The sequence below is a fragment of the Pinus tabuliformis genome, chromosome 5_2, assembly GCF_031772625.1.
Source record: "Pinus tabuliformis cultivar Carrire ecotype Pingquan chromosome 5_2, CPIR1, whole genome shotgun sequence".
NCBI classification, from domain to species: Eukaryota; Viridiplantae; Streptophyta; class Pinopsida; order Pinales; family Pinaceae; genus Pinus; species Pinus tabuliformis.
This window is the reverse complement of record NC_142306.1, coordinates 650,198,247-650,206,214: the sequence shown is the minus strand read 5'-3', so window position 1 is coordinate 650,206,214 and position 7,968 is coordinate 650,198,247. Positions and strand designations below refer to the sequence as shown.

The following is a 7,968-nucleotide window of genomic DNA, read 5'->3' as shown; positions in this document are numbered from 1 at the left end:
TTAAGAATCTTTTCATATTGTTTTAAAATTCTTTGATTGTGAAATAAGTTTTGTCTTTTGGGTATGTGGTATTGATAACCCATGGTATTGTAATGATGCGTATTTACAAGTTAATAGTATCCATGGTAAGGTGGGGGTGAATATCCACGGTGAAGAATATTTTCATACTGTTATAAAATATTTTGATTGTGAAATAAGCTATGTTTTTTGGGCATGTGGTATTGATAAGCCATGGTATTGTAACAAAACCTATCTTTTACAAGTTGATGATATCTGCCCTAAAGTGGGGATGAATATCCATGGTTAAGAATCTTGTATTGTTATAAAATATTTTGGTTGTGAAATAAGTTATGGTTTTTGGGCATGTGGTATTAATAAGCCATGGTATTGCCCATGACATTATAACAAAGTCTATTCACTAGTTAATAACAAAATCAAAATATAACAAATTGAATTTTATTATTTTTATTACTTTAACTTTTTATTATTAATTGAGACAACATTTAAATTGAATGCTTACTTTTAACTTTTTATTTATTACTTTTAACTTAATGTTTATTATTTTTAATTTTTTATTATTATTTGAGATAACATTTAAATGTTTACACTCATCTCCCCTATATCACTTTTAACTTTTTTTTTATTTTTTAATTGGGCCAACATTTAAAATTGTTTACATCTACATATCTATATTGGGTTGTAGAGGGCATATTTTGGTTGGGAAATAAGTTATGGTTTTTTTGCATGTGGTATTAACAAGCCATGGTATTGGCCATGACATTATAACAAAGCCTATTCACAAGCTAATAACAAAATCAAAATATAACAAATTGAATTTTATTATTTTTATTACTTTAACATTTTATATTAATTGAGCCCACATTTAAATGTTTACACTTATTACTTTTAACTTTTTATTTATTATGTTCAGGTCTTTATGAGAAATCACATAGATAATAGAGGGTCCACTCATTTAGAACCTAGATCTAGGTTCATCATCACTACTAGGATGAGGAGCAAGATCAACAGACCAATAATATATAAATGGGAAAAATGCAACTGTAAATTCCAACTTTCAATTCATAAAAATTAAAAGAATTATAAAAGGGAACATTAAAGACCAAAAGTCAAATTAGTTAATTTTGAATTTTATTTTAGTTTATTTTATATTGAATTTATAATAATAATTTTATAAACATATGAATATAATTTTTATAATGATTTTATAATAATATGATATTATTAATAAATCTAACTATAATATAACAAATATAACTAGATTATTAAAATATATATATATATATATATATATATGGGGAAACTAAGAGGTATGAATCAAGGGAAGGGACCCACAAGCTACTTAAATTCCATCCATAGTCTTTATTAAGAGTTTTCCTTATCTTTTCAATTTCAATGGCTTTTTATTTATTACTTTTAACTTCTTGTTTATTATTTTTAACTTTTTATTATTATTTGAGATAACATTTAAATGTTTACACTCATCCACGATATCATTTTTAACCTTTTTATATTCTATTTTTCAATTGGGGGGATATTTAAAATTGTTTGCATACTTACATTACATCTACACATCTAACTTAGGCTCCATTATATGAGACACAATACCATGTGCCAAAAAACCATCATTGTAACTTTGACTCTAAACTAAAGTCAATTTTAGGTTAAATCACATTACATCTACACATCTAATATAAGCTCCATTACATGAGACACAATACCATGTACCAAAAAACCATCAATGTTTAACTTAGTCAACTTTAACTCTAAACTAGAGTCAATTTTACTTAACACTAATCCTATATCCTATTGACCTACAACTATTTTAGAGTAGAAAGAGAGATACCACTACTCCTAGAGTCATTTCCCTTTACATGTTTTCTTGGGTTACTTTCGAGAAGTCCACCAACACTAATTTTGGGGTTGCATTTTTTTAGTAAAGCTCTCACTACCTTTGTTTTCCTCTATGTTCATAGAGATCCCAACCTCAAAGTCAAACGTTTCAGAGGCTCTAATATGTGTTAGTAGGCTATGTATTGCTCTAGGCATGAGTGTCCCATTATATGCTAGGCTATGTATTGCTCTAGGCATGAGTGTCCCATTATATGCTCAAATCAAGATATTAATAATAACCCAATGCATAAAAATATATATATATAAATATAAAATTCAAGAGGGCAACGCCCAAATTTCACATACGTATGTAATGTAAGGTTGGATATTCCTCAGATTATCCAAATTTGAAGGCCGACATCCAAATTTGAGTTATGTATGATCCGTCACCCTGGGGCCGCATCCAATTTGAATTTGAAATATAAATAAATAAATAGTCATAATATGTTATTATTTGGATAAGACCAGGACAATCTGTTTACTCAATCTCACGACAAACACATAGCGGCCGCTTTGAGCAGTTGCAGCAGACCCCGCGTTGGGCGTTTCGTCGTTGTGGTTTGTTATCTGGTTGTGTTTTGTTGTGTTGTTTGTAATTAATTATATAGAAAAATGAATCCTGGACGATCAGGGAGTAGGTTTTCTGTGGGTTCTGGTTCAGGAAATCGAATTGATGCGTTGGGTCGATGTCTGTCATCGGTTTTGCGGCATAGGGCGGTTGAACTGAAATTGAACATTCGAAGTGATGGATACGTGGCCCTCAAAGATTTACTCAAACTGAAAATGACAACTCGTGCAGGAATTCCTCTTCACTCTCACACTGTTGATGATTTCAGAGAGGTAGTTAGGAGGGATAACAAGCAACGCTTTAGTTTGCTGAATGAAAATAACGAGTTTTTCATTAGAGCAAATCAAGGGCATAGCATGCAGGGTATAAATTCAGAGGAATTACTAAAACCCATACGGTCGGTTGAAGAAGTTCCGGTGTGTGTACACGGTACTTATTTGAAAAACCTGGACTCAATTAAGAAGAATGGGCTTAAGCGTATGCAAAGAAACCATGTCCACTTTGCACGAGGTTTACCAGCAGACAATGGTGTAATTAGTGGAATACGCAGGGATTGTGAAGTGATGATATATTTAGATGTAGGAAAGGCTTTAGCAGATGGAATGAAGCTTTTTGTTTCTGAAAACGGAGTGATTTTGACGGAGGGCTTCGACGGTGTTGTGCCACCTGAATACTTTGCCAAAATACAGAGAGTTGAACCAAAGAAAAACGGAAGGAACTAAATGTTTAGGTTGGATTATATTTATTTATTGTTATTGTTATGATCTGGTTTCTTTCTCTGCTTTTCCCTAATTATTTCTTTTATTATTGATCCTTGAGATGTTGATATGATAACATTCTGCCTAATACCGATCTTTAACATCCCCTCAAAAGTGTTTCTGTGCATTGAAATGGTTGATTTTAATGCCTACCTAGCTGTAATCACAATAAAAAGCTTCATGGTTAAAGATTTTAATGTACTTTTGTGAATTTATAGAGTGTTTCTATGCACTTTTATGGTTTTATTTTTATGCCTAGCTCGTTGTAAGCACATAAAAAAGCAGCTTCAGGGTTAAAGATATTCATATACAATTGTGATTTTATAAACTTTTTTTTACTATTCCTTGTGAATATATAAATTCAAGATTGTATTGGGATATGTGGAATACTATATGGAAGTTACATATATGATATTGTGGAATACTTAATGTAAGTTAAGTATATGTTATAGTGATGAAAAGAATACTTAGTCCAGTTGAAGATATAAACAGTTGCAGTTCTTATTTGGAACTCATACAAACTGCTGACCATCCAAAAATTCCTCATGGTTGGCTATTAATATAGTATAAATTTAAATAGATATAAATAATATGGCATATCAGAGGATAACATAATTTCCACTAAACAGTGTTAGAAAGGAGACTCATGCTCATGCATCTAGTCAGGTTGAAGATGGATTGATATCCTCATTAATGTTAACAGTCAGTCTTTTTGCATTTTCTTTTAAATCCCGTCAGGTAAGAGATGGATTGAGAGAAATGCCTAGGTCCTTACCTTGGTGGCCTCTTCTCATTTAAGTTTATTTTTATTTTTTTACTCTTCCCTAGTCCCAAATTCTTTTGTAAAATGCATCTCAAAGTGATAAGTATTCAGTGAAGCTTTAAAAGTATAATACAAATAAGAAAGGTTCTTGTGAATATATTTGATAAAGAAAATTTATTGGGTGAAAATGTAAGTATTTGTATTTTGCTATTGTTACAATAAAGTATAATTGTAAAATGTATATAGTTTTATAATTTTAATTATATAACTCAATTTTGAGTTATATTTTGGATATTAATGAGTCAAAACCATTTAATTCCTGTAAATCATATATTGTATTGAAGCTCAAATTATTCATTTCTTAGTCAAATTCACATGTATTATCATATTTAATGAGTAAACCAGATCCATAAATGCTCAAAAATATAATAGAAAAAATTAATAATATCAAAATGCTAAAAAAACCACTTATAACAACTTTGCAATTTAAATCATATATTGCATTGAAGCTCAAATTATTCATTTCTTAATCAAATTCGCATATATTATCAAATTTAATGAGTAAACCAGATCCATTACTGCTTGAAAATATAATAGAAATAATAATATTATCAAAAAGCTAAAAAAACCACTTATAACAACTTTGCAATTTAAATTTATATAAAAAATAAAAATTTAGAAAAAAATATATTTAAAAGGACCAAGAGTGATGCAATTCCCAAGGGCTCCTCAACTCTTTTAATATCAACCTGGGGAGGTGACAGTACAATATGCACAGTAGGATGTATTCTACTCATGCCTCCCTCAACTAGGACATTTGATCAATAGTTCTCCAAGGCCATTCTTCTTACTGAATTAGAAGGAAAACTAGCTAATGAAGGTGAAAATTAGAATCTACCTCTAATGATAAAAATGAAAATGCTTTTTGAACTTTAACTTTTAAATGTTATTGAATCAATTCATGAAAAGATAATAGCTACACTACTTACAAAAATGGAACTACATTATCTTCCAATCAACCATATAGCTACCAAATCTACTTGTAGACAAGAAGCTAGCATACCAAGTCATAACTCAATATTCCATGCATCATCTATCTATCTCACACTTGCGTCTAAATCAATGTTCTATTTGTGCCAAATCTGTGATAAAAAAACTAATTCTACACTATTTTGTAGTGAAGGAAAGGGAGGGTTTGGATTGGCTCGTGCTTCTCTTGATCATAGAGCCCCAGTAGGGGGTCAACTTACTTCTCAAATAAGTCTAGATTCTAGCAAAGGTCAAAATAGGAGGCTGCTACACGAAGGCATGTAATGCTACAAGAATGTTGTCGAGAAGGTTTAGGAGGTAGGAATGATGGGTTTAAGGGATGGAAAGGTGGATAAAGGTTGAGATAAATGGGTGAAAGGTGGCCAAAACCCCTAGCCAAGATCAGAGTCTTTGGAAAGCCTATTTTTCACTAGGAGAGATGATCACGATGATCTAAGAGAATGATCCCAAGAACAAAACTTTGGAGATAGAATTTGGGGTTCATAAAAGAGTGTGAGGAGGTCCAAGATGGGGGTGGTGAAATTCCCATTGCCTGCAGATCCAAACAACCCTACAACATCACATGCATATACCATTTTATCATTGACAAAATGAAACAACTAATAGAGGAAAATATTAGTTGAATTTAAATGCCATATAATCTATGCCAAAAACTCTTATCTAGTCAATAAATCAGCTCCTAGGCTATAGTAAGCACATGCAAAACAAGATGACTAACATATACCTTCTTCCAAGAAATTATAAACATAATATTTTTGGATTGTGATGGTGGATCCTTCCATTCATGCTCCCATGCGAGAGATGTGGTGGAGGTTGCAATCACAAGATTTTGATGGGTTATTTTCTAATGAAGTGTAAGGAACTAATAAGAAATCTGAACTAAAAAGAGATACCAATCAAAAAGAGGGACCTATGCCATTGGGCTTGGGCCCAAACCTAAGAGCCTCAGCCCTCTGGAACTAACTCAGTGATGAACCAATAAGAAACTTCTCATTATCATTGCATCAATGTAAAACTCATCACATAACCACTCAAAAATACTAGTGCCAAGTGCTTGAGCTCCATAGCTACCTAGCTGAAAAAAATTAGTTTGAATCCTAATGAGCTCTTTTATATGTTTATTTATATGAGAGGGTAGCTACTAGTAGCTCCCTAGAAAATAGGAATGTTTGTCTCTCATAACTCGAGAAGGGTGGATCTTGATCTTCATTAACTACACTTGCTTGGCTACCAAAGACCTCGAGGTGATGAGAGAGAGTGTGGTGTTCTTCATTTGATTGATGGAGTTAAGGAGGTGGAAAACCTCCTAGAATCTCTCCGTGTTGTCTACTCTGAGCCCGTGCATGGAAATTACCTAAAAAATGCTCCATTTCCTGGAATTAAACCATATTAGGCCACATTACATAGAAAAACATCTTTTACCCCTCTCACTAAGCATAATATAACAAAAATTGTAAATAAATGTGAGAAAGACATAGTTCTTAAGGTGGAGGATGGAATTATGACCCTTATGATGTACCTATTGACAAGCGTCATCATAACCCCCTACTGAAATGGTTTCTCATCCTTTGAGAAACTCAGCCATCTATGTCCATTTATTTCGTGGCCTTGGTGGCCTCCCTGGAATCCCAAGGTTCCACGAATGGTGTGCCTTCTTGGGGATAGAAGCTTGCATTATTTTCTATCTTTGTCAATTCCTTCTGCTCCTCTTCTTCATTTTCTTCCTTCTGTAGTCCTAGCAGCAAGGGTGGACTAATCTTGAGTCTTATCCACTTAAATTTTAATATTTGCATGATTCTCTTGTACAAGGGTGTCCTCTCCATTGCATTCCTCAGCTTTTTAGGAGAATGATATTCTCTGATCTGGAGGTTGTGGGGTAAGGTATCCCATCTCCTTTAGACAACTTACTAGATTTTTGTTCCCAACAATGTGTTGACGATGTTGGACCCATCAACATGTCAAGGGATCTCCCCAGTAAGAAGTCCCAACTAGACCTCACACAGTTTGGAGTAGGAATCCTAGCATTGGGTAGTAAATCTATGCCTTGACTGCCATAGCACGTAGAGGTAAGCAATATATCCTTGTCGGAAGCATGTGTGCGACCTTGCAACAAGTCAAAAGAGATGCATGGGGAGGTACTAATAGACGGAGGGGGAAAGAAGTGTGTCCCTTAGAAGCCTGTAATACGCAGCGTGAAAGGAACACACAAGCTGAAAGACATCACGAACTAGAAAGTGGGATAGTGGACAATCCAAAGTGACGAGTTAAACCAACAACATGCTTCAATAAGATTAATACAATCACATATAGAATAGTTCATACATAAATTCGTAAGTTCAAATTACATACATTGCTAAAGTAACCCGAATAGTAGAACTACAATAACAACACATGCATGAAACATGTTGGCTCTGTTATATTATATAAAGTGGAAGTTCCATCCATACATACAACCATGACACCCACTAACCCCAATAGTGGAACATTACAGTCAACACCGCATGCTCCTCCAAAGATATGTACGCACTCTGCACTGTGGAGAATCCAAGGCTCATCACAATACTCTCCAAGCCCCCTCTAAGCAATGCCTAGCAAAATCTTGGATCCCAATAGCATGTTCTATGATTTATGAGGTTCTATTTATAACAAAGGGTGGGGTGACGCTTGACATTCCCCTTTGTGACTCTTGGACTACCCTCATGACTCTTCAACTTCATTACATAACTCTTTACATTACATATGATTGTTTTCATTCCACTAATGACACTTGGAATTTCACTTTACATCATGTTTACAAAATACATTTTCCACATATACCCATGTGGGGACAAAAATAGGCTTGAGTCAACTAGACAAGACAACACTAGGACTCAGATAGCTTTGGAAAGACCATCTCATCAACATCCTCTCCGTGATCC

General features: G+C 33.5%; 1 pseudogene; it reads left to right on the top strand.

Annotated features, from left to right (window-relative positions):
- The first annotated feature begins 2,523 nt into the window (after positions 1-2,523).
- On the top strand, positions 2,524-3,201 carry LOC149160726 (uncharacterized; annotated as a pseudogene).
- The last annotated feature ends 4,767 nt before the right edge of the window (positions 3,202-7,968 follow it).